The 27,513-nt window shown below is 46.7% G+C and overlaps 1 protein-coding gene across 10 annotated transcripts in view; it reads left to right on the top strand.

The window, feature by feature from the left end:
* KAZN (kazrin, periplakin interacting protein) overlaps nucleotides 1-27,513 on the top strand; it is a 721,176-nt gene that overhangs the window by 614,103 nt on the left and 79,560 nt on the right. The gene's annotated exons all lie outside the window — the stretch shown is intronic.

Here is a 27,513-nt window from a genome sequence, read left to right as displayed (position 1 = left end):
CAGGGTGTTTTATATTTAGTTATTATGTTGTTCATCCCCTAAAGAAATCTTGGGTCCCCAGTGGAGCATCTGCTAATAAAAATCCTGGCCGCGCTTGTTCCTTGTGCCATATAAATGTAATAAAGATTTAGCTGACAACAATTAGATTAAATCTTAATGATGGTGGTTGCTGGTTAAATCATACGTTGCAATTCCATATTCCTTCCAAGCCAGTTCAAAGACCATCTGTGACAAGGTCCCCGGGGTGCAGCCTAGAGCATGGGACCACTGAGCCCTCCAAATGCACCAAGCTGGGTTACCTGTAATACTTGTCAACCCCCAGATCTCTGGCAGATACTGCATTTACACAGACATCCACAGGCAGGAACACACCCATCTGAGTTACATGAATGATCTCCCAGCTACTCATGAGCCGATAATAGGGAGGCTCCAGCCAATTCCCTTCAGCTCCCCAGCCTTGCATCCCAGAACTGTACTGTCTTGCACTGGTCAGGAGCCTGGCCAGTGTAAGTTCATTACTCAGTCCACCCCTCCCTTGAAGTGGAGAGGACTCATACTAGCCTTTGTAAACTGAGCTGAGATTTCCCAAGCACTTCAACCAAAACACACTGGTTTAGGTAGAATATAAAACAGATTTATTAACTATAGAGAGAGAGATTTTAAGTGATTAGAAACAGCAAACTTAGAGATCAGAGTTGGTTACCTAAGAAATAAGAATAAATACGCTGTCTGAGTTCTACAAACTAAACAGGATTTGAATCAAGTAGTGTCTCACCCTGACAGATGCTCTAGTTCCTCAATGCCCAGGCTGGCACGGCCTTCCAGCCCAGGACCACCTTTCCCCCATTCAAAGTCTTTGTCCTCCAAACTTTCCTCCAGGTTATGCGTTGAGAGGGGAGAGAAGCCAAGTGATAGTGACCAGATTTCCCAAAGGGAAAACAGGACACCCCCAGCCACTCACCTGAGAACCTCCCTCCCCCTGGGGCTGGCCCCAGCGGCTCACCTGAGGCACCCCCCTTCGCAGCTGTTGCTGGTTGCTGGAACCCTGCCTCCCTCCCAGTCCTGCCTCCCTCTGTGCATGGGGCTGGCAGCTCTGCTCGCTCCCCTGCACATTTCTCCGCACTGCACCCCACTTTTTTGACCAAAGTGGGCATTTGTCCCATTTGCTCTTGCCAACTGACCAAGTCAGGAAGAGCAAATGGGACAAATGCCCCCTTTTGTGCAGGAAAAAAAAAGACAGGATGGCTGGGACCAAGCTTAAAAAAGAGACTGTCCTGGCCAAAACGGGACGTATGGTCACCCTACCAAGTCATGATGTCACTTCCCCTCTTTTATACTTTCTTCCAGCTTGCTGGAAAGATCTTTGCTGTGAGGTGGGTTAGTCCACCCCCATGGTGTACTAGCCTCCTCTGAGAAATCTCTAGGCTAGTGGATTGATGGGTGTTGAGCCATTAACCGCTGTCTGGCTGCTCCATTGTACCGGAAAGGCTGGTTGTGGGTGTTCCAGTAACACATACACAGCCAAACTTCATAACGTCCCATCCAATGAGAGCACATACAATCCAACAGGATATTAATGTTCAACAAATCAAGACTTTCAAAATGATATCTCACAAGGCATGCTTTGTACCAAACGCATCATCATTATATGATGGTGATGAATATGGGGGTTCCAGGGTGCTGCTTTGAGGTACAAAGTGTCACACCATCCTAATAATCAGGGATACATTGTGCTAAAATAAATATTTTGGCTTCAAAGGGGCCATTAGCAAGGTTCATAGACCCTAAGTAATAACCTGTATTATCTGGTGGGGTTTTTGTTTCTTTTTTCGTTTTCAAATCATTCTGCAAACTTCATACAGTGGGGGAATGGGGACTTTTGTTGCCCATCTCATCCTAAAAGTCAGAGCCTTCAGTTTTAATGCTAGATAGAAGCTACTCGACAATAAATAACAAACTAATGTGCAGGTATGCAGTAGAGGAAAAACACTTTTATGTTCAGTTTTTTCCAAGAGCCATTTGGGGAAAATGTACAGCGCCCCATCAGCTTTTGCTTTCCTAATCGGGATTTATCCAGCCTTTGAGATGGTTGGTTTGTTGGAGCAAGGGAGTGGGATTCAGGACTCTTGGGTTCTGTACAGAGCCCTGCTGTTGGATTGCTACCTGGCCTTGGACAAGTCACCCAATCTCCCTGTGCTTTTTTATTATGTAAAAGGAGGAGGATGGGAAAACGTTGTCATCTAATGTATTGTTCACAAAACAGAAAATGTGTTCTGGTAATTAGCTGAGTTGGACAGCCTTCCTGCTGCTTCATGTTACCGTATACAATTGATGGACAGTTCTTTTAGCCATCTTACACTACGTGGATTAGAGCCTCAGCTGGTACAAATCCATGTAGCTCTATTGAATGGTACCAGGTGACTATTTGCTTGAAGCTGTCAGATCTCCTAAATCTTCAAGACTTAGCTATTGGCCTGTTTTCTTTTCTTCTTACATCAGGAGGCATTATTGCCAAATGAATGTTGCTACTGTCAACATTATTTTGGAGCCTCAATATACAAAGCTTGTTGTAGCACCAAATAAAATCAAAATAATATACAGGCTAATTTGCCGAGTTAATGTTCACACGAATGCCTGCTCAAACCTAAAGTGGGAGGAGGTTGGAAAGCACTGAATGCTAACAGGAAAGCACAGAGGAGACTGGCACTCATTCATTTCGTATCTTAGTTCCCCTTCTTGCACTTTCAAAGTTGAAGGAAGGTTAAAGAGGTGCCGTTTTCTTCTAGCTTTGTCTGGCAATGAATGGAGGTGAAGTCAGCTGGAGCTTTTCAGATGCGTGAAGTCAAGAAGGGGGAACCATTTTAGGCAGGCAATGGAGAGAGGAGGTCTGCCTGGTAGAAAGAGGGTGTTGACTAGAGTTTGCAGCTCGCCTTTCAGATATTACATTTGGCCCTAGTAGGGCCTGATCCTGAGAGTTGCTGAGGATCATCCCCAATGGTTATCGTCACCATGACAGGTAAATGCTATGTGACACGGCCTTTTCACTTCCTGTTCTCTGGTGACGTATTGTGTGTTCACGTAAAGGTCTGTGTTAGGTCAGAACAGGAATTTAGTCTTAACTTGCCCATTATCATCCTGTGGGTAAGAACTGGAAGTGTTACAGAAGGACATCCCTGTGCACTCTGTACTTACATGGAAGTCAAGGGCTCTCCGTGCTGTTTGCAATTTACTTAACGGTACCACTTGTGCAGCCTTGTCTGAAAGTTGGGTTTGCAACAGAGCAGAGCTTGGGAGAGACTCTTGGCTGCCATGACTCTAATCTGTTGGTACGTGGCTCCTGGTGCTTTCGGAGAGGACTGTCTGCGATCATCACCAGGAGTTTGGTCAGCATTGAAACCCATAGGGAAGAGACCCACCTCGCGAGTCGCCAGTACCATCATGGAGGTGTTGCTGGAAGGCCCCCCATTCAGCACCTAGGCCCAGCCCTGCTTTGCTTGAGCTCATGTGAGATCACCGCTCTCATTGGTTTAGCTACAAACACCAAGGCCCTGATCCTGCAATGAGCTCCAAAGGGGCTGACTTTGGCAGGACTTGCGGTCAAATGGGGTCCATGTGCATGGAGCTCATTGCAGGATCAGGGTCTACAGTCTGTGACAGCCCATTGTTGGGCTGCCGCATTTAATTTCTTACTGCCCCTTTAAATACCATTCCTCTTTCTCCCTTCCCACTTATTCCCTGTGATCAGTTACCCCTACTGTCCACTGTTGCCAACAATGCCTTTCCCAGTCCATCTCCAGCGTCCCCTCTGCTGTGTTGTTAGCTAGTGGTATATACCTCCTGCCATGGGCTAGGGCCTGTGTTGGAATCACAAGTGAAAGCAAATCAGCTATTGGAAGTCGATACCGTTGGTTTCTTTGGTTGGGCGATTCCAGCAATTCTCTCCCTCTCTGCGTTATCAGCAATGCTGCCACCTCGGATCTCTTCTGTTTTCTTACTTTCTTTCTCTTCCCAGCCAGTTAAGTGTTGATCACCTGTTCCACCACGTCCCAAGCAGCCACCCTCTTCTCTTGGCAGCTGGGATGCTGCGTTTATGGAAGGAGATATTCCTCACAAATCTCGGAAGGATACAGACTGCAACAGGATGTATTTTTCTCTTAATTGCACTCAGCATGCTGACTTCCCTTTTATAACTCTGCTTGGGTTCGATTTGGGGGTAAGGAAGGTGATGGGGGAATGTTATAAAAAATCTGGCCTTCGGCACAATATGTTCCTCCCAGAGCTCATCCATCCCTTAAAACCTAGTGTCGCAGTTCCCTGCTCTCAGCCAGGGAGTCCATCGGACTGGAGCAGGTTTTCTGCAGATGTAGATTTCCTTTAGTGTTTTCTTGGCACTTGTTGCTTTTCTTTTCGAAGATGACAGTACTGGGAAATTCACCCAGCATCTTCCGTCAAAGGATTTCAAAACACAAGCCTGGAGAAGCGCTAATGGCCAGTTTAGCTACAGACTCAACACTGACTATATTGTTTATAGCATAGTGGTGTGGAGGGTCCATGACTGAGATCAGGGCCCTGTTGTGCTAGGCGCTGTACAAACTCATCGTGAGAGAGAATACCAAAAAGCACAGTCTAAATTGACAAAGGGTGGGAGGGGAAACTGAGGCATGGGGCAGTGTAGTGACTTGCCCAAGGTCATCCAGCAGGCCAGTGGCAGAGCCAAGAATAGAACCCAGCTGCCCTCACTCCCAGTCCAGCGCCCTTTCCTCTAGCCCATGCTGCCTTGATCTTCTTTCAAAGGACTGATTTCAGAACTCCGTTCTTTTAAGAAAGAATTAGGCACTGATATCCGTATCTCTGTATAGGATACTCGGTGGGCTGGGCATGAGTATTCTGGTCATGGGGACTACTGGGTTTGGCAATGGTCACTTCAGGAAAGGGGGGTTTCTCTCAGAAGTGCTGTTTAAAAAAAACCTAACTTGAAAGCCACTGCAGTGCCCCAGCAGGGATGGCTTGTGGTACTGAAGTGTCATACCCCACAGAGGGGGTTACAGCGCAGGGGTCAGCAATCAACTCCCCACCCGCCCTGTCAACGGGCCGTAGAGCCATTCCATTGCTCTGGGAGTAGAGCTGGGTGAAACTTTTCATGCAATTTTTTGTTGGCTGAAAAATGTGGATTTGGGTCAATCAGAACTACCAGCGAATTTGACCAATAGTTTTAGCTGGGGGGGGGGAATTGGAAATGTTTTGACCACCAAACCAACAAATTGATTCTTCACCTGGTTCTAGACAGAAGTCCTTATCCTTTGATCCCTGTTCACAGACCTCTGTCCCATGAGTTTGGTGCCTCATCTCAATCCCCACCGGATTGGTGTCCACACAGTAAAAGCCACAGTGGCACATTAGTACCTTTATTAGCAATCTCCTCAGCAAGGCCTGGATGATCCACGGAGAATGCCTGGCTCTCTCACCCCAAGAGATGGCCCTTCCAAGGCAGAGTTCATGTCCGTTCGTGGGATACATGAGGGGGAAGCTGCATAGCCACAACCCAGGCTGGTTAGTGTCCTGTAGATCCACAGAGGATGTCAGTCTCTGAGGAGGCCAGTCTGGCACCCTTCCCAGGAACTCAATTGCCATTCCCCTCTGCTTGGCATGTGAAGAGAGTGAAGGTGAGCACTGGCAGCCAAGCGACGAGCAGGGGCTGAGGCGAACGCAGCGAGGCTGCTCTGTAGACATACGGACTGAATTTAGTGCACGATGAATGAGCAGCCCTTGCCAGTAATACAAACTGCAGCTGTTCCCTTGGATCATGCAGCTTTGGTGGCAGGGGTAAGGTTCAAGGAGAGAAATCACCAATGTTGTCACTAAAGCCTGGGTTTGTAAAGGTATTTAGGCACAGCATTACAACACTAAACTGATTTAGGAGCCTAGATCTCTTTTTCAGACGGGATTTAGGCACACGAGTCTAAATTTCATGGGATTTAGACTCCTCAGTGCCTAAATCCCTTCTGGAAAAGAGACTTCTCTCCTAAATCAGGTAGTGACAACATTGCTGAGCACAGCAATGCCTACATAGCTTTAAAAATCTGGGCTTAAGTGAAGAAGAGCTAAAATGAGAGAGATTTGGGCAAGGGCGAGGTGGGGATAGCTCCTCCTTGGGAGATCAGATGGGATGGACTCTTCATGTTGCTGCAGTTTGGACAATCGCATTGTGATCCTCCTTCAGCTTGAACTCAGGGCATCTGCGACTGGTTGTTGTATCCAAGCTCTTGATGATTCTGTTTGTAATCTCAGGCTGAGAAAGCTTTTGTTCATAGAAAATCTTCCTTCTTTTTCTCTCCCCTCCTCCCCCCGCTCTCTCCCTTTTCCTTCCTTCCTCCCCTGACAGCGTATCCCACAGCCAGCTGGGAGGCAGTGATAGAAATGTAAAGCAGCCGTGCACCGGGTAGAGGTTTTTTCATCAGCCGCCTACAGCGATTTTGCAAGAACAATAACCTTTATATTAACTTTGAAAACATCACAGCAAACAGGCTACTTCATGTCTGAAAGTACAATGAAATTAAAACTTGTGCTGAAGACTGTGGGGGGGAAGATATGGGCGAGGAACAGTAAATGTCACATGCCCTGAGGCCACGATGAGGGGGGAGAGGATTTGATCTGGAATATATAGGATAGCTGCAAACTGTGTGAATTAGGGCTTTCACTCTGAAGGCATCGCCCAAAAAGGAAGCATGGAAACCTGGGTAGACAAGGCTGATTCTTTAAAGAACTTTCTTTTAAGGCTTTGCTCTTAGAAAGGGACCCCACAATGATTTGCCTACCACTACGATGCAGCCACCTCTGAGCTAAAACGCAGCAGCTGATGAACAGTTCCGAAGAGAGACCTTCAGGGAGAAAGTGCACTTGTTTCTTCAGCAGATTAATCTCTCCACTGTTCTTCAGTTAAGATCCACTTTTACCTCTTCCCCACACAGATTTGATTTCTCTCTCTTTATTCTTTAAATCAGAAATAGAGAGAGATCAGAACCTGAGCATCTGACCCAAAGTGCCTTAAACTATGGGGTGGTTCAGAACCCAATCCACACTTTGCAGCCCAGGCCCATTTCTAATAAGGAACTGAGTCAGGAGCCAAAGGTTACAGCAGGTGTTAATTGGGCTAAGGAAATTAATCACCTTTTATGCTTCTTGTAACAACGACTTTCTTGTATCCTTTATTCCAGGTCTTCATCCCATATGTGTCTTGTCAGGATGAGAGAGAGCTTTAGCTAAAGGCACATCATTATGTAGTTTAAGCCACAAAATTAAGTTCTATGTTTAAAAAATACGTAACAGAGAGTTGGGGGAATCTTATCGAACTTAATGCAAGTAGAAATGCTTTTGTGGCCTTTGAATTCAATTAAAGCAGCACGTGTCTGTGCGCAGACATGTATGTAGTGGGCCTATCTCTAAACATCGGCTTATGGTGTTGGAAACCCAAACAAAAGAATATTATGCCAGCAAGTGAGGACCCAAAAGCACAACTTACTAGGAGTGGAAAGTGAAACTGACCAGCATCGTTTCAGTGTCTAAACTGAGTAAAAATGCAAAAAAATCAAAACAAAATAGTGAAAAAGAATGAAATGTATCAATAAAGCATGTCAGTTTATAAGACTCCGCAGAATTGTTAGTAACGTGGAACAGGGGTTGTTTTAAATCTTGGTTTTATCTCAGCAGTGACCCTCTTGTAATCAGAAGCAGACTTTGCGCTTACGTGGTATTTTCTATCCAATGATAGTTTTTGACAAAGGCAAGTGGGAGCATTCCGGCTTTACACACGGGATAAACAGAGGCGCTGAGGGGGATAGGCCTCATCTCAGAGGTGCTGAGCGCTCCTTTCCCAAGGACGTAAGTAGGGCTTGCCGCTGCTCAGCACGGCTGAAAAGGCCCTGTGAATGGTTAGCACCTGGCAGCTCCCACGATGATGCTCATGACCAGATTTCCAGGACCCAAAGGGCTGGGCTCCTTGAAAATCCGGCCGCTGACGTTGGCTCGTTAAAGGGAACCTGAGTGGTCTTGATAGCCTGGCCTTAAATGACTTGCCCTGAATCACACGGCAAGTCTGTAGCAGAGCCAGGAATAGAACCCAAGTTGCCCAGGTCCAGGTGTCATGGTCTAACTGCTAGACAAGTTGCCTGCTCCTAATGACCGAGTCGGGTGACGAGAGGCTTCTGTCACATTCCTCACTGATTGGCATTGGCTTGCTGCAGGGCTTTGGGTAAAGCTGGTTCCCATTTCCCTGCAGAAAAGAGTCAACTAGAAAAAACCTTGTTTAAATGTTTCATTGCAAACATCTCTCTGTCCAGGAGAGGGCATGGAGGTCAGTTTCAAACCCCTGCGATGGGAAGGTTTGTGTGTGCCCCTCTGTATACGCCCACCAGGTCACATTTGCTTAAGAAGACGTGATAGCAGCTTAAGATCAGAGTTAGTCATCTCATGAAGGTGACAAAAGCTGTAAGACTCAAAGCGTTCTGAATCATCCAGAAAAGAGTTATTTCCTGGATCTTTGGCAGTAATGAGCTATATCTGGGGCAGGCATTCTGCTCTCCTGTGGGTTTCACCTGTTCATTTCTGTAGGGTAAATTCCACCTAGTAAGAAATGCGTGATTTTATTGGAATCTCTCCTAAGAAGGAAATCGTGGCTTTGTCTGGATTTACCTGGACATTCTGTCCTGTGCATGCAATGGGAAAGGGAGGCGAGAATATTGCATCTTCCTAGGAGCCTGCTCATCACTGAGCTCAGTGGGGCTTGGATCCTGACTGGGGATTCTGGATGCTTTTGTGATATGAATATTAAATAATACGGTGTTACGAACTGTGAGGCCCCTATCCTGCAATTGGATCCACCTGAGTGGACCTTTGCACCCTTGAGTAGGGCTCCACGTGGGCAAACCTAGCTGTAGTTTCAGGGTCCAAACAAGAGGTTCGGACGATATTTCAAAGCATGAGTTTGGCGACTGCTGTGTAATGAGTTCGTTGGGTCTCAGATTGGTTCCGAGAAGACAAGGTATCCAGGTCTCAAAATCATGCATTACCTGCCTGTAGGTGAATCGGGATCTGCACACCCTGGGGCAGTCACTCTTTCCTCTTCCACCAACACTAAGTTCCCTTGAAACACTTAAAAGAATAGAAGCGGGAGGGTCATTTTACAGGAAAGCTGAACCTCGGCATTCCAGTTTAAAGTATTAATCACGCAATCATCATTCATTGTCGTGGCTAATACAGAAGGAGCTGGCTTTATTTTTAAGCCAAGTTCTGAAGATTTTTTTTTTTTAAAAGCACAGCGTAAAGAGTCTAAGCCGTTTGAAATGCAACGAGGGCCGATGCACAGGTACCAGTGTGTGTTGCCACTATCGTTGATGGCCCCTAGAGGGCGCACTGTGGGGTGGGCCTTTTTCTGGCAGGGCGGGCACAATAGCTCTGCAACACAGTCCAGCACCGGCAGTTAGTTCTTTTGCAGAGCAAGGGGGGGTTGAGATGTTAACAGCCCCCACTACAGGTGGCCAGCACTGTACTCTTCTGTAGTTACTAGGTGGCTGGCTAAGCATGGGCTTGAGCAAAGCTGCAAAATCAAACAGGAGTGACATATTAGTGTGTCGGATCTAATCCTCCAGCGGCCCCTTCTTCTTTTGTCGTGTAAGCAGTGGTAATGCCAACGAGGGGAAGCGACAGCCTAGTGGTTACAGTGTTGGACTGAGGCTTGGGTCAATTTCTGGCTCTGCCACAGATGCCCTGTGTTACCTTGAGCAAGTCACTTCATCTCTCTGCCCATCTGTAACGTGGGGATTGTAACAAGGTGGCTTGCCTGTAGGCCTCGGAGCTGGGGCTAAGCCAGCCCTGATGGCAAGATGAGCCCATCTGAGAGGAATCGGGATTTCTGTATAAAAGGTAGCAGAAAGCTGTAGGGGGGTGTTGTTGAGAGAGTACCTGAGCCTGCTAGAGGCAGGAAGCCTGACAGTAAGATGGAGAGGTTCAGGAGAGAGCTCTCCAGGCAGGCGTGGCCTGGGAGAGACTGCGAAGGCCTGCCTGGAATGGCCTGTGGAGAAGGACAGGCCAGGCAGGAGGTACTGGGCAGCAGACAGACAGACACTCTCGGGGAGTAGCGGGTGAAACAGGGGTAAGGCTGCATGAGTTGGTGTTTTGTTTTGAAAGACTCTGTCGGACTGTTGAGAGAGAAACAAATCTAGGGTTGGGGCTTGCAGGGCCAGTGTGCGCCTCAGGATTACATCAGTGGGACTCTTGGGGGCGGGGGCAGCTTGTGGGACATGGTGAACTGAGAGTTTTTCAAGGGGCCATGAAGAGGGCAGATGGCCACCGAGACAGGATGCCTCCGAGACAGAGTGACCTCTGGCCACAAGGTCACACTTGAGAGGCAGTAAATGGCAACAGCACTACAAGGATAAACTTACTTTCTCCCATCTCTTGTATATTTAGAGCAGAGGTCCCCAAACCTCACACCCCCCCGTCTGCACCCCACCAGAGCCATCGCTTCAGGAGGGGTGGGGACGTGGACAGGGGTAAGGGGGCTGAGGCTGGGGCCAGAGGGGCCAGATGCTCCCTCCCCTAGCCCCATGGCCCAGGCTCCAGCCACGCGCCACTCACCTCCCTCCTCCCCCCCCGAACAGTCCTCCACGCCCCTCTAGGGACGCACGCCCAACTGTTTGGGGACCTCTGATTTAGAGTGTCAGTCCTTTGAGGCAGGAGCTGTATCCTGTTATCCCCACGCACAACAGGACTCTGATCTGAACTGGGGCCAAGGTGTTGTAATACAGATAATTAATAACTATTATTATTATTATAACAACATATGACCAGCAGGATTTTGGACTTCGCCATTTTCGTTCCCCGAAAACATTTCAGGTTTTGAAACCCAATGTTGATTTATTTCAGCAGGATATGTTCGAGAAGCCAGTTCGGTGTATGGATAAGAGAGGTCATGGGTATGTTTTCGGCTCAAAGCATTGCAGTGGGCCAGCTTGCAGACTGCACTCGGCCAATTCAACATGTGGTTTGCACATACTGCTTCTTCCAGGACTCTGGCAAGCATAGCATTCCTTGCACACACCCATATGATCAAATTCGCAGAAAGGAATTCTGTTGAACTGAAGGCCTGTCTTTGAGAGAGGGATTTTTTTCTTAAGTTGCTGATTTCTGTAGGTCAGAATTGGAGTCTCTGTTAAGGTTGACAACAGGGCCAGAAACGAACCAGATCTAAAAAAAATACTTCAACAAAAAAACTCCTCTGATCTCTTCCCAAAATCTCATGTCTGCTCCTAGCCCCAGCTTTTAAATTGTCATGATTTGGCTGAAGTAAGCAAGCAGTTAACAGGATTAAACTGGATTCCTCACTGAAACTAACCCATCAAAGATCACAGTTAGAGCTGGCCAACGTTTTTAACGCAGTTTTGTTTTGGGGGGGGAAAAGACTTGAAATTTTTATTTTTATTTTTTCAAAAATTTGTCACCGTTATGGACATGTCCCATTTTTCGGGACATTTTCCACAATTTTTGTTTACCAAATTTTCAACATTTTTTGTTTACCCAAGACCACATTTTTGAGCAGAAAAATGGGGCGTTTAAAAACGAAACATTTTAAAACCTATATTTATTTTTAAAAGAATCTGTTAAAAATATTGTGAGAGACAGGGCTAATTATGAACCCTGCAAAGTGGAAACAGAAACTTTTTACAAAATCTGTTCTGTTTTTCATCCAGCTCCCCAACAGCTTTCCACCAGTTGTTCTCTTCCTCTTAGACACTTTCCCTGCTTACTCTAGTGTTCTCAAATGAACATTGCATATACCAGCTCTCGCACTAATCAGTTAGTGTTGGACACAATGCCAAACTGCCCGGTCTGATTTGTGATGATTGTGTTGCTCATACACAGTAGAATCATCTCTTTCCTCTGTTTCCCCTGCCATGTTTGGCTGCTCTGAACTGGAGGACAGGCGTGCTGTTGAAATGAACTAGATATCTCTGAGAGAGCGAGCGCTAGTTCTTGGAGACACTTGTCAGTTTAAACGGGGCGGAGGGTGGGGGGAACTTGAATGGTCAGAGCAATGTGCATGCTTACCAAGTTGCTGCAGCTCAGGTGTGGACTGCCACCCTCAGTGGTGTCCCTTGCAAATTCATTTGCAAATGATCAAAACTTCATCTGATTTTCTTGACTTCCGCAAGCATATTCTGCATGTCGCATAAGTCAAGCGTGAAATCATGGACAATGGAATTAAAGTGGCCTGCAGTTGACAGTACACTTCTCTGTTTTCCCACTTTTAACGCATTAGTATGTCGGCACCGTTCTCTAATCCAGGGCAGCAGGAACATAAGGGGATTTGAGCACAAATCATGTAACGTGCCATGGCTGTTTCTCTGGGGTGCTCCTTCTTGCAAGTCTTTAATGTGGAGGAAGCGTTGCTTGCATTTGTTTCTGCCCATACCCTTTGACCCTCATTCGCAGATCATCCACTCTCTTTGGATTACCCAGGAGCAATGTCTTAAAGCTGTAAACAACCATTCTGGAGAATGAAGTGCTGCAAAATGTACAGAACTCCTTTGTCTGCTGTAGCTGGGACCATTAGAGGAGGTTTGGCCATCAGATAAAAATAACCAGCAAACCTACTACTTCCCGATAGTCCCATGTTGCTATGTAACAGCTGCCTACGAAGGGCCAGTCTTTTGACTATGCGGGGTGAGCTTGGGTCTCCTGAAGATACTAAACCTTTTCAGGCATTGCTCGTTAATGTTCAGCATGAATAAATCCGTTCCACTGGTGGGCAGTTATAGTGAAAACCTTTTGAAATACACCATGTATCAGGGAGTTATTTTGTAATGTGATTTCTGCAGAAAATGCTCCGTGGGGCTGCAAGGACCTTTAGGTATGTCTACACTACACACTAAGCCCAGGCTCTGTCTGAGGTGTGAGCCCAAGCCCCCACTTCCATCCACACACAAATCAGTCTGGCTCGGGTCAGCAAGCACTCAGGATCCTGGTCCTAGAGATGAGAGCCCTGCTGTGTTTTGGGTCCAGGCCCTGTCGTTCTGCAGCGTGGGTGCAGTTCAAGCCACAGATCTGAGTCAGAAGGTCTGCAGAACGCAGTATGGGCACGTTAGCATGGCAGTGAGACTGGGTGCAGCAATTGTAAGCCCTGGTTTCCAGTGCAGTGTGGACGCTTAAGTGCAGGCGTGGAAACAGAGTCCATAAGCCCACAGACCCAGTTTACGATGCCATGTAGACATACCCTTAATGGTCTGTGCTGCACTGAGACATTTCGCTGTTCAAAATTCTGTCTGTACGGCAGTTGTGTAATGTTCTTGCATGAGCATTAGCTCTGGAGTCTTGCTCAAGTCAAAAATTAAAGCTCATGAAAGCTTATGCTCAAATAAATGTGTTAGTCTCTAAGGTGCCACAAGTCCTCCTTTAATTTTTGCGAATACAGACTAACACGGCTGCTACTCTGAAACTTGCTCACATCAGGCTCTTGATGAAACTTTGTTGCAGTGTTGCCACCCTCACATGGGCTCAGAAGAGCATTAATTCCTGTGGAAACTATTTATTTTTGGTTGCTTGTATTTGGCCTGTTTTGTGCATGTTGCGTTCTGGGCTAGTAGGGAAAAGTGTGTGTGAGAGACGGAGAGAGAGAGAGAACTTGGGCTGCCACTGACACAAGCGATACTCGCACAACATCTAGGGAAGCCCCCAGTCCCCCCAGTGGAGAATCAGGAGACAGAGTCTGAGAACCCAGTTTTGATATTTACGGATTTAATGAGAGAGAGACAGCAATGGGAGCATCTTTCATTGGGAAATATCCGGAGAGAGGTCCTTTCTAAAGGTGTGTTTGAGGCATCTCCAGCAGTTAGTCTTATGGGAAACAACCTACAGGGCTCCTCCCACCCCATAACTCAACCCCACCATGCTCAAAGACCTTCCTGTGTTGTTAAATACAGCAGAATTCAAGAGAGTTGCTAATGGAGGGTATGGAACCTTTCACTAGATCACGGGGTCCAGTCCAGCCCAGGCCAGAAGGGACTGGAAGGAACCATTGTTTTGGTGGCGATTGTGAAGTGATATTTGTTCACCATCATGCCTCACATCCTTGTAGACAGTCTCCAAAGAGGCCAAGGACTGAAGCTGAGCATCTCTGACAGTGATCCATCCAGGCCAAGGTTGGAGTCAGAGATGAAAACCCAACTGGATTGTCCTCAGTGCATCTTTTAGTGCTTTCTTATCGGTCACTAGCAATGAGCCATTGTCAGGATAGTACTGGATTGTACCCGGTCTCTGAACTCCTGGAGCACTCCCCTCTCTTCAGCTGTCAATTCCGGGCCTTTCATCAGCCCCAGCTTCACTTGAAAGATTAAATATTTATACTGGGTGTTGTTTTTTGTTTTCTGGAAAGCAACTTGTGTAGCTGGCTACAGATTATATGCCCATAAGAGCTGCTTCCCCCTTCTTTTATGACGTCTCTTTGTAACTTTGCTTCCCTGAGAGGCTGAGATAAAATGAAACCGATTTGTTTTACATGTAGAGTCTGTAGCAGTAGTTTCCATGGCAACTGTATCCAGGAGAACAGTGCTCTCTTTCTTGTGGGAGGTTCTGGCGCGTCAGATAGCGCAGGTAGTTTAAATAAAAATTTAAAAATACACCCCCAAAACCGGAGCCTTTCGTGCTTCCCTCGGGAGGGATTCAAGTGCATAGGACAGAGTAAGCGAGTAACTTATTCACTTCACCCTTAAATCAGCACTTGTTCACAAGCAACGGTCAAGACCTAAATTGTTTCTGGTTACTGACCAATCTCTGCACTTGCAAGATTTCTTATCCCCATGTGATCAACTTTTCCCACTGGGGTGGTTGTTAAGAAGCCCTTTTGTCTCCAGTTAGGTCTTATTTGCAAAGGGTTTCAAAGACAGACGACGCAGGGATGGATTGTGCTGCAGGATGCTGAGCATGAAGGAATGGAAGGTGTTTCTTTAGAGGCTCTAGGGTTCACAAAGGTGCTGGATTTGACAGTCCTTCAGAGCAGGGTGAGTTAAAACCGGGAGGCACCAGGCCAGGAGAGTTCCTGCAAACTGAGACGTATCGTGCTGGGAAAAGCTGTGCAGGCCACATCAGCAAAGTACTTCTCCCCCCGTGTATCTCACCTTGACGCTAGACTTACCAGCTCTAGGGGGGAGTTAAATGTTGTGGTCCTTTCAATCCTTTGTGCTTCTGCTGGGATTGCCAAGAAGGGGTTCAATCAAGAGTTGTGATTTTCCCCGTCTCAAAAATCCCACAAAAAAGAAACACACTCAGGATGGTGATCCATCTCACACCACCTTCCTGTCCTGGGCTCACCGTATGGCCTTGATATTTTGACCAGTCATGGGGCTAAATAATAGAAAAGCCCCACAGCTTCCCTGAGACATTTTTCACTTTTTTTCCATGGTGTGGCTCCAGGTGCCTGTGAGCCAATAGATCAAACCCGATTTCTGCAGAGACCGTGATGATAGGCTCAGCAGCCTGTAATCTGTCGAGTCCATCTGAAACTTCCTTCAATAAGTTCTGTAAATTCAGCGCCTCCCCTTAGATTCCCTTGCTGTGTAAAATATGTTCTGCACAAAATCCTCCTCCTTCCCAGTTTCAAGGGATTCATGGAAGTTGGATGCAAAGGGAGAAACTGTGTTATGTAGGAGGTCAGATTAGATGATCACAATGGTCCCTTCTGGCCTTAGTCTATGAATAGAAAGGGTTAAAAGTAATAGCGAGTTTGGAAAAAGAGATGACCCTTCATGATTCTGAGCATAAACCAGCCTCTAACTACTGGGGGTTGAGAAGACCCTTTTCCTGCAGGCCAATTACCCAATAACTGCCTTCTGTGAGATTTTCTTCCTCAGAATCAGCTAGTACTGGCCATTGGTGGAAACGGGATGTGGAACGGGATGGACCACTGCTCTGATTCACTATGATCCTATTTTCAGCCAGCTATTCACATGGGTTGGTCTATGGGGAGATCGACGCTGCTGCAATCGATGCAGCAGGGAGACCCACTAAATCGATGGCAGAGCGCTCTCCGGTCCACCCCGGTACTCCAGCTCTCCGAGAAGAGTAAGGGAAGTCGACCGGAGAGCGTCTCCCATCAACGCAGCGCACTGAAGACACCAGGGTAAATCGACCTAAGCTATGTTGACTCCAGCAGCTGGAGTAGCGTAACTTAGGTCGACTTACCCCCGCAGTGAAGACAAGCTCTTAGCAAGGACATTCCTGCACTCCCAATGCGAGAGTCATGCCGTTATCATTCTCAACGGCCCTGCATAACAAAGCCACGGAGCCTGCTCTCATTGAAAATTAGTACAAGTAGCATCATGGGCAAAATAGATGCTGGGATGTGCTAATTAGCACCACCAATAATGGCTGCTCTTGGAAAACCCACTCTTCCAACCGCTCTGTTCTGCAGTCTGTGGGGCTTGGCTTTCATTGCCAAGGTGACACTCATTTTCCTCCTGCGGCTTCCTTGGGGGAAGGCTGCAGTTCAGGGTGCCAGAGCTGCTGCTTGTGTCCATTCTCAGTTCAGTTTTGTTTTGCTTGGGGGGGGTATCATGGAAATTGACATGGGACCTAATTAAATAGTGACAAGCAGAGAGGCATTTCCATGCTGTTAATCAGAGCGACTGGCCAGAGGAGCTAACCCAACAATCACTATCAGCCAGGAAATGCCTGGCCTGGAGCTCGCTAGTTGCTATTTATAAACCCTGGCAATGTGTTCTGTGTTTTGTTATTTTTTAAAGAAGAAAATAAAAAATTTCTATAAAAGTTAATTGATTATGTCTGGAAGAGTTACGAACTGGACCGCAGGTTGCCACGGATACGCTGCTGTTTGCCTATTGGTCTCCTCCTGTGGGCAGATATTGCCCTTTGACAAGTGAGGAAGGGGTAGGTCTAAGTGGGGAGCCCCAGCTGCGGTTCCCCCCTCTGAATGCTGCAGAACTGAAGCCTGCAAGGGTTTTGCAGACAGGTTTCCACTGCCCCTTCCCACCAGTGCCATACCTGTGTACCTTTACCGGGACCCTGCCGCCTTTGAAATTCCCAGCCTATAGGCCATGGGGTTTAAGCATCCAGATCACTTTGAAATCCAGTGAAAGTTGAGTGCCTAATTCCCTTAGACGCCTTTGAAAATCCCATCCCAAGGGCCTGATCTTGCAAACATTTGCTGCCCTGACTACTCTTGCAGTCAGTGGTAATGCCCTGGCTAGTAAGCACTGCCCCCCATGGCATTGGCAGGATTGGGCCTGAGCGGAGAAGTTAGGAGGAGAACAAGCCACTCAAGAGGCCCCTAGGTTTCAAAGGGATAGGAGCACAGTAAAAACACTTTCTAGCCCATGTTGCTTGCAGAAGCAACCCGTTTGCCAGAAGGAGCTGCATCCGTCAGATCACATAGCACATCAAGGTCTGCGTATCCATCACCTGCTCGCTCTCCCCCCACCCCCAGCAGCACTCTATGCAGCTTACGGCACCCCGTGCCCTGCAAGCTAAAGAATTGCAGTCCAAAAGTAATCACAGATTCGTCAATTTTTAATCACTTTGGGGAATGGGTTTTAAAGCTGCACTGGAATTTACCACCGTCTTATAGCTCATAAATAATATCATGTCAGATTTCCATGCTAGCGCCGTCTGTAGCCCTGGCATGAATTTAAAGTGGCTGCAAGTTTTATGATCGGCCTGGTGTACTTGCCAATAATCGCTATGCATAGGAAAGGAGACTTAGCTTGAGACAAATTTTGTTTCTCTTGCGTGTGAACTGCATGCTGATGGGACACCTGGCGTTAAAGGAATCTGTTAGCGAACTGGGGCTCTTTTCAGAAACTGAGAAACACTCTGTTCTGAACGGAGGCGAAGAGACCGAGCCTAGCAAAAATAAACTGGGGAGCCCTCTGCCGGCCACAGCAATGATGATAACGGGTCCTTCTCTCCTCTGTTCTGCTTATCATAGCAAGGGAGTTTTAAACTGTGGGGAACATTGTTAGTGTAGCTGCTTAATGGAGAGCCCTCCCACGCTGCATGCTTTTGTGTTTAATGGAGGCTAAGGAGTTATGGGACGCTGAATTTTTATTAGCGCTGGCTGTGTTGCTGTTCTAAAAGCTGGATCCAAGGTCATGCCGGGGACATAGTCAGGGGAAGCTGCTTCTTAATTTGTGAGGCAAGAACATGCCTGAATTTTGGCAATAGGGAGCTGCAGGAGCAGGCTTAGCTGTAAAGAATTGCTGATGCATTGTTCTAAAATAATTGGACCAAAATCCTAGAGACGGAGACGGTTACATTTTTGGCAGCCATTCAAGTTGGGAATCTGTATTTTGCCTTTGGCTCCTCTCTTTCTGATAGGCCAAGCCAGATGCCTCCCAAGCTGTGGGGCAGATCCAGATCTAAATTTTGCAACCTGACATCATCCATAATAAAAGCGACTGCAATGTGGGACTGAAATCCTTCACGTCGGTTGCGTGCCGAGTCAGTGTTCCTTTCCCATCCTTGTTACTGGTCAGGATCTTAATTTGGGTGTAACAGAAACTTGGCTCCCTCATACGTATGCCCCTCTTTTTGGTTTATCAAGTAACACTGCAGTCCTGCATTGGGAGCATCATAATGCAGCCAAGTGTTGGCCTTTCTGATGTTGCCAAGGCTGCGCTGTCTCATCCCTGAACAGAATGGGCCGGTTGCAAGGCAGGGGAGTCTAAGGCCATGTCTACACTGCCACTTATACCTACATAACTTATGTCGCTCCGGGGTGTGAATACGCCATCGCCCTGAGTGACATAACTTATGCCGACCTAAGCGCCAGTGTGGACAGCACTATGTCAGCAGGAGTGTTGCTTGAAGGGCCTGGAGTCCTGGCCCTGGAACTATAGGCATGTTGAGATGAATAGCATCAGTCAGGGCAGGAGCAGAGCCCTTTTAAAAAGAGAGAGGTCCCTTTGGCTTAGGACTTTGGGGGGCGCTTTCCTTCGACAATGCGCACAGCAAGTGGGGTCTGAAAACCTGCAGCCAGCTTGCTCTGAGCATTCCCCCATGGTTGGCATCCCAGCCTAGGAGGGAATCTCCATTCATCAGATCAGCCTTCCTTGTATATTTCTCCTGAGATGAAATCCGCACACACGACAAACTAATAATTCTCCTGCTGTCTGCCATAAGCCACTGGCTCTTGTTGGGTTGCTTACTGTCGAAAACTTGCCAGTAATATTTGAGAGGTTCTCAAGCACTCCTTAAAATTACACATACAGTAGGTGTGTCTTGTTTCACTCCATAGATGAAATTTTGCCCTGTGCAGGGGCCAGCATGATGCTTGTGAGCCACTTAAGCCCTGTTTTGAGGGCTAAAAGTGCACAAGTCTGGTGCTGTCTCTCACCCTGTGTGTTTCCTACAAAACTTGGCTCTGGCTTACTTACATCATCAGTGGCCTGGGAGCTTGAATAGTGGAAGCGAACGGCAGAGAAGACCCATACAGGAGAAAGGATGGGCTTGTGATTAAGACATCAGGTTGTCATTCAAGAAATCTGAATTCCACTCCCGCCTCTGCCACAGACTCCCTGTGTGACTTTGGTCAAGTCCCACGCTGGGCCTCAATTTCCCATCTACAGAATGGGGACAATAATCCGTCCTCTCCTGGGTACTAGAACTGTCAGATCTTTGGGGCAAAGACTGTCTCTTTCTGTGTGTTTGGGCCTAGCCCGGTACAATGGGGATTCGGTCTGGGTTGGAACCTCCAAGTGCTCCTATGATATGAATAATAAAGAACAGAAGGTCACGTAGTCTTAAGTTCCCTCTAGCGCAGCAGGCTATTAAGGGCCACGCAGGCCCGCAGTCATAGGGGCCTGGACTGAAGAGGAGAGAGGCAAGTCCTCTCTCCCTGGAGCAGCCTGCACCCCAAACCCCTCGTCCGTGGCCACACCCCAGAGCCCGCACCCCCAGCCAGAGCCCTCACCCTCCACACCCCAACCCTCTGCCCCAGCCCTGAGTCCCCTCCCTATACCCTGAACCCCTCATCCCTGGCTCCAGCCGAAGCCCTCATTCCCCCCCAGCCCTAGCCCTGAGTCCCCTTCCTGCACCCTAAACCCCTCATCCCCAGCCCCACCCCAGAGCCCTCACTCTCCAAACCCCTGCCCCAGCCCTGAGTCCCCTCTCTGCACCCCGAACCCTCATCCCTGGCCCCACCCCAGAGCCTTCATCTCCCCCACATACCCCAACCCTCTGCCCCAGCCCTGAGCACACTCCCATCATTCATCACCTCCATATTGGTACACATAACAAAATTCATTCCACACATGGATGTAAAAAATTAGAGGGAACATTGCCCATAGTCCTTTTCTCTCAGCCAGTAGGATTGTGACCTTTAGGACATTCTCTCCTACTCTACTCTGACCAGTTTTCAGTAACTCAAGTAATGGGACTTCCTCCTCTTGGGAGACAACTCTTGTGTTGTGGAGTTGTAGACACACGACCACCCTGTCTAGCACCACCCTGTAGGGGATTTTCCATCATGCCGAGGAACATTGAAGTCCTGAAGCTTCTCACAGCATCACTTTAACAAACTCAGACTGGCCTGTTGCATGGTGAAAGTCCTTCTGGCTCTCTTTTATTAGATAAATATGGTATTAGATGCTTTCTGCACTATTTGCCTAAAGAGTTCTGTCTCATAGACGGTTTGGTGAGATTTCTCAGCAATGACGGTTATATTCCCGGATCTGTACTACTCTCAGGACTTTGTGACTTTAAACAGAGCTTTGCAGTAGTAGGTAATGACAGTAAATGTCTTCCCCCACCCCACCCCCCAGCATTGCTGCCCTCTCTGCTGTCTTGTCAAGTTGTCGACCCATTTCAACAAACTTGGTAATTAAAGCTGCTTCTACTCTGCCACGTGAGTGAGCCGGAATAATGCGCCATGGAAATCTTATCAAAGAGAGAAGATGGCACACATCAGAGCGGCTGCTGGGTTGGTTGTCGGCGTGGAGGTGCTCCGAGACTTTTTCTCAGCTTAGTACGTGAACGAGGGAGAGAGTCGAAAATGTTTCTTCCCCGAGATCCACCTCTCTGATACTGCAGCGGCTCCACCATAGCCAGGAGGATGGTCTTGTGGATCGTAGACAAGCCTGGGAGAACTGGGTTCTAATCCTATGTCTGCCGGATGCTTCCAGCAGGCAATTCCCTTCGCTCCTCTGTGCCTCTGTAAGGTTTTGATGCTCCTGGCCCTACCTTGCAGCTTTGTTACAAAGCTTGACTGCCGGTTTCTGAAGGTCCCAGGAGGCAAGGGGGATCTAGAAGTGCTCGCTGATGGTTTCAACTTGACTGGCTCTCGTACTGCCTTGGGATTTTGCCACCAATAACCCTGTCTGCCATTACACCAGCCCCATTACCCTAGGTATGCGATACACAGCAGGATTGTTGGCAGGCCAAACTGGTCCAATAGTGATGGGGACTGAAGCAAAATCCCCCTGATCTTTGTGGGGTGGTGACGTGAGCAGCCTCAAGTTTAGACAAGACAAGCCTGAACAAGTAACTGCTGAGCGAGCCAAAACAAGTAAATGCTGAAAGAACTAACCATTGTGACTATGTGTATAGTAAATACGGGAGGTAGAAACTAACTAATGTGGATATGTTGGTAGTGAACAAAGTATGCACAAACACCTGAATTGATAAACCTGCTGTAATGCAATCTGCACAGCGATTGGTCCTTTCATGCAAGTATAGATGTTGGTAGCTAGGAAAGATGATCTACACTATGTGGTGTGGGACATGAGTTAAAACTGTGGTATCATCCCTTACATCCCCCTGCGTTCGGGCCTTGCCAGCATGTGCAAAGAGCTGTTACTTACCTTATAATGTAACCTGAGTGCAAGCTGGAGTCCAACCAAGCTTTTTTGATTCCAGAGAATTGGTTCTAGATAAGCTGAGTGGAAAGATCTCAGGGGAAATCCCATCAGGGGTGTTAAAAATATGAGCACAGATCTGAAGTTTGCACGTGGCCTCTCTGTCTATAATGAACTGATCCAGATGCCTCTAGACTTTGGACTTTTTGAGATCTGGATCTGGAGTTCTGTCTCTTCAACCCATCGCTGATGTATTTTTTTTGTTTTGTTTTATACATAAACGAAAAACCAATTTGTAGTCCAGACTCCACAAGATCAGTTATAGATATAATTAGGTTTTTTAAAACCCTACTTCATTTATGCTTATGGTGGAGACCTAGGTCTGATCCAGCTCCCATCCAAATCCATAATGCACCTGATTCTGATCTGTGTAGTATTATCCCATTGTAACTCCATTGAACTCAACATAAGTGAGACCCAGAGCTAAAACCACTGATTGCTTTTAAAAGTGTCCAAAAAAGTGCAGGCTGAAAAGATTTTTGTTCCCATGTATTTCCCTGCAAAATATTTTATGTCATAAACAGCTAAGCATATACTGTGTTTCACAGATAATTAAGTGCTAGAGGAGGTACATAGTACTGTGTCCAGGACAGAGCATTTCTGGATGCATATGATACTGTGTGTAGTTTTCCTTTAAGAGACATAAGAGTATTACCACACTAGTCGCAACCTAAACTCAACATAATGTTTGATAGAACGATTCTATTTCATTCGCTCACGCTGGACCATATTTGCATCAACCAGTACGCGTTCCGTAGAGACTCTCGTCTTTTCTCCACTGGAACCTTTAGGAAATGTCTGAAGGGTTAAGCTGTTGCCATGAAAAAAGCAGCAATACAACAAGAGTGTGTTTTGTAAAACAAAGTTGGCCCTGCCTGGGTTACCCATCCATGGCCAACCTCTCTGCTTTCCCATTACATTCTCTGGCCAGTTTGAGTGTAACAGCCTTGGGAAGTCTTGTATATCAATCCCCGCTTGTTTACCCCAGCATGGGTCCCTATCACACAGCAGTATCATGAAGAGAAAATACCTATGGTTGATGGACGTCTTATGAAGAGAGTTTCTGTTCGACCTGATGCTGTTCTTTAATCCCTGCAGGCTGGAGAATGCCTGGCAAGGGTGCAATCTCTCCAGCACACCAAGCTGTAAAATTGGAATCATCTTCTTGGCAACAAAATTAGCTCTCCTGTTTTCTTGCTCTCTGTGCGTGCGCAAGAGATAGGCAGGGTGCTCCCTGTTGCTAAGGTTGCCTGGTGTGTCCTTAGTTCTGGCACTTCCTAACTTTTGAGTCCTTGACTTCGCAACCTTCGTAATGCTTTTGTCTGTGTGATAAATATATATATATTGCCTGTAGCTTGTTCAGTGGCACCTCTGCGAGATATTTGTCCTCTGATGTATGCCCTTGGCACTTTTGTGTCTGTTTTTTTTAAGGAGTTTGCTGATCATATCACAGAATCGCTTGTAAAGAAAAAAAAATTTATTTGCCAAATGGTTAGCAGAGCTTCTGCTGTGAGCTCTGCTTGGAACATGATAAATACATTTGTGCATACCGGTCTTCTCTGCAAGCTCAACCAGTCGTGAGATCTATTAAATGATAAGCAGAGATTCTGCTCTCTGTGTGTGGGGCGGGGACACTGGAAGACGATAGATCAGTATATGTGTACCAACCCTCTCCACAAGCTCCATCTGTAGTGAGAGGTGTTTAGCTGTCTCATTCGCCGGACTTGTGACACATGCATTCTGTTTTTAGCACTGTCCGGATATACTGCTTCCTATGTGCAGGATCAGAGTCCTAGAGTGATTTGGGTTGGAAAAATACCTTCTCATGGCTTACGTGGGACCCTCCTCCTGCATTGTGGCAGGATGGACTCAACTATTCCTGACTCATTGCTGACAGCATCAGGACTTATCCTTGGATGTTCCCATGATACCACAACCACCATTTGCATCTCATTCCACCTCTTGAACCAGTACCATTGTCCATATTTTCCCTTATATTTAACCTGATTTTCCTCTCTACAACTTGAGCCTTTGGGGCAGGGATCGTCCTTTGGTTCTGTGTTTGTGCAGCGCCTAGCACCATGGGGTCCTGGTCCTTCACTGGAGCTCCTGGTTACTACAGTGATGCAAATAATAACCAATGTAGAGGGAACATGTAGTGATTATTAATAAGAATAATGGCTCCCTGTCCTTTATATAATATATAAATGGAGATTTTACTTATACTGAAGTTGCTCTGTGGAAGGGAGGGCAGGGAGTGGAGACTTCCAGCAATTGCAAGAAGCCAACAGCTGGCTCCTCCACACTCAGCGTGAGATACAGGTGGGTCTCTCACACCATCTCCCAAGCATTGCTGGATTCAGATTCCAGCTCTGACTCATCTCAAGCCTCCTCTGAAGCTGTTCTGCCCTGGAAGAGATCACCAAGGCTTGTAATTATTAGAAGAATAAAAAGATGAGGACTGATTGCTGCTTTCAGCCATCAACACCAAGCGTGGCCAGGAACGGAATTAGAGAAATGTGTGCAGAAGAGCAGTGAGAGGAAACTACTGGCAGTTTGGCTCATTAACTAATATTCCCTGATTTATTGTCATTATTTGGCCTTGTTTTTTCTCTGCTCCATACAGTATTTATAAGGCAAAAAATTCCACCACTGCAAATGAGCATCTAGAAAACAAATAGGGAGAAAATAAGTTGATTTTAGTGTAAGCTAAAGCAAAAGTGTTGTGGTGTTGTTTTCTTTGTTTTCCCCTCCCCTCTCCTCCCCCTGCGCGCATTCTCAAGCCAACATGATTTCAAACGGCTGCAGAGTTTTGCAACATAAACTTTTCAATTTTTATGGCCAGAAGACATATGAGGTCATCTGATCTGATCTCTATAATAAAGACCATTGAATTTAACCCTGTTGCTCCTCTGTTGAGCCCAATGGCTAAAGCATCAACCAGAAAAGCATCCAGTCTTGCTTTGAAGCCATCAAGAGATGGTGAATCCACCACTTCCCTTGGTAGTTTTGTCCCCATGACTAACCACCTTCACTGTTCCAAGTGTGTGCCTGATTTCTCATTTGGATTTGTCTGGCTTCAGCTTCCAGCCATTGGTGCTTGTTCTGCCTTTCTCTGCTGTAATGCCTGGTATTTTCTTCCCGGTAAACTATGGGAATTCTTTAGGGGACTCAAATCAGTGGGGAGAGTTCAAAGTAACAAGACTTGAAAATTGAAACCGTTTGGGCCTTATTTTTGTTGTTCTTGCTCATGCTTAGTTTAGCATTTTGTGCTGCAAATAGTCTCATTGAAAGCAATGGAATAAAGTGACATAAGATATCTAAAGGGGACAGAATCTGGCCCTTTTTAAAATGTATTTCATAAAGTTGCAGAATGTACCAGTGAGTGCTGGGCAAATTCCAAAGAAGTTCAGGGTTAGGTTCAAATAAGAGCCTGGAAATGAGTGTAACAGCACAATGTTGTAGACCAGGCTCATTAACTTGAGCAGAGGAAGCTCAAGTTTTTAGATCCAGATGTCCCAGGTTCAATCCCTGCAGATGTCTAGGTATACTTACAGGTTTCAGAGTAGCAGCCGTGTTAGTCTGTATTCGCAAAAAGAAAAGGAGTGCTTGTGGCACCTTAGAGACTAACCAATTTATTTGAGCATAAGCTTTCGTGAGCTCAGAAGTGAGCTGTAGCTCACGAAAGCTTATGCTCAAATAAATTGGTTAGTCTCTAAGGTGCCACAAGTCCTCCTTTTCTTTTTAGGTATACTTAGTCCTGTTTCAGCGCAAAGGGATGGGGATGAATCTTGAAGTCTCTTCCAACCCTACATTACTATGATTTACTGCGGTAGTGTAGACCAGGCCAGTCTAACTTACCCAACTTCAGTTACGTGAATAATGTAACTGAAGTCGATGTAGTTAGATCCACTTACTGAGGTGGCGACACTGCGCCGTGTCAACGGGAGAGCATCTCCCATCGACTTCCCTTACGCTTCTCGGAGAGGTGGAGTACACAGATCGATGGGAGAGTGCTCTCCCATCGATTTAGCATGTCTTCACCAGCCCCACTAAATCGACACTTATATTGCAGCAGTTTCGATCTACTGGCAAGTGTAGACATGCCCTCAGGAGCATTGTAATGTGAGCATGTTTATATGAACTATCAGAACTCTTGGCTCTGCAATATTAGGCTAGAAGATTCATGGGCACGAGTTTTCCTGTGAGATTCCTGGCACTTCCTACTTCTGATTAGACTGAAAGTATCACAAGAACCCCCTTTATCATGGAGTATCTTTCTGTTTGCACTCTGATCCTGACTTCTCTTTCCACCCGTAATCTGTGGAACAAGCCAAGCAATGTACTTTCTCCAGTATTCTCCTTTTCCAGCTCAGATGTATGGGTTTCGTTCCTCCCACCAGGAAGCCACAGCTAGGACAGCACTACTTCTCTGAGCTGGTACAGGAGGGCTTGGGGAAATGAAGTTAACTGGTGAGAAGTTGGCATTCATTTTCTGCTACTCCCCATCAGCTTGCTGCACTGTAACTTAACGGGAGGTGGGACGATTAAGAGCCATAACTACCGCTGTGATGTTTCAGTGTTGTGAAGGGGTCATGGTGTTTGTAATTTACATTAGTTTGTGAGCAAGGAGGAAATACCCTGTTTATTTAGGGTCAACCTCCCTGCCCTTTGGTCTCCCTTCCTCAGTTTCTTATTCTGTTTCACTCAGGCACCCCAAATATCCCCTGATCCTCCTCCTTGAGAGATGCTTGATGTGATGTAACTCTATGGGTGACTTATTTTTTCAGTAACGAGCAGAAGGGAGCATTCTGCACAGCACAGGAACATGCCTGCTGGGAAATGCCTTTAGCCTGAAATTTTGGAGATGAAAAATCTCAAATGCTTTTTTCCCCACCCCTCTGGTTTTGTTCTGTAATTGGAATTTGAAAATCAGCTGGGTGTGATTGTTCCATCCAAACGGTTAGTGCTGCCCTGCTGGCTCAGGTTGAGCTGGGCTTGGAAGGTCTGATGACCAAATTCTGATCTGCATCACACCAACACTGGGTTCAGTGGAACCGCTCTGGATTTATGCCAGCATGGATGAGATCAGAATCTAGCCCCTGGACTATCGTTTCAGATCTTAGTTATTTTCTTTACTTGCAGTTGGCATAGAGATGGAATGCCAAATCCAAACCCCTTCAGACTTTATGGGTGAAACCTTGGCCCCACTGTGAAGCCAGTGGGAGTTTTGCCACTGAGTTCAATGAAACCAGGATTCTACCTTGTGGTTCTAGGGTTAGCTATAAACTTGGCATGGTTTATCTCCACCCTAGAAGGAAACTTGGCATAATCAGTAGAAGAATTTCCTGCCATCCGGCATAGATTGCACTGAATAACACTGAGTTCATGCTCAAAAAATAAAGGCATTGTCTTCTGGCAGACGGGTGCATTTGAAAGACTCCAGAACTGTAAATGATCAGACCAGTTCTTAAACTCTAGTAGGATTAGTCACTACCAACAGCACTGTTCCCTTTTTAACTTACAGAGCATTGAAAACTACATTGGTTTTGGTTGCAGGAGACTGGTAACATTTTAGATTAAAAATAACATGGGT

This window comes from Chelonia mydas, chromosome 18 (genome assembly GCF_015237465.2).
Source record: "Chelonia mydas isolate rCheMyd1 chromosome 18, rCheMyd1.pri.v2, whole genome shotgun sequence".
NCBI classification, from domain to species: domain Eukaryota; kingdom Metazoa; phylum Chordata; order Testudines; family Cheloniidae; genus Chelonia; species Chelonia mydas.
The sequence above is the reverse complement of the archived record's forward strand: the minus strand, read 5'-3'. Positions and strand labels throughout refer to the sequence as shown.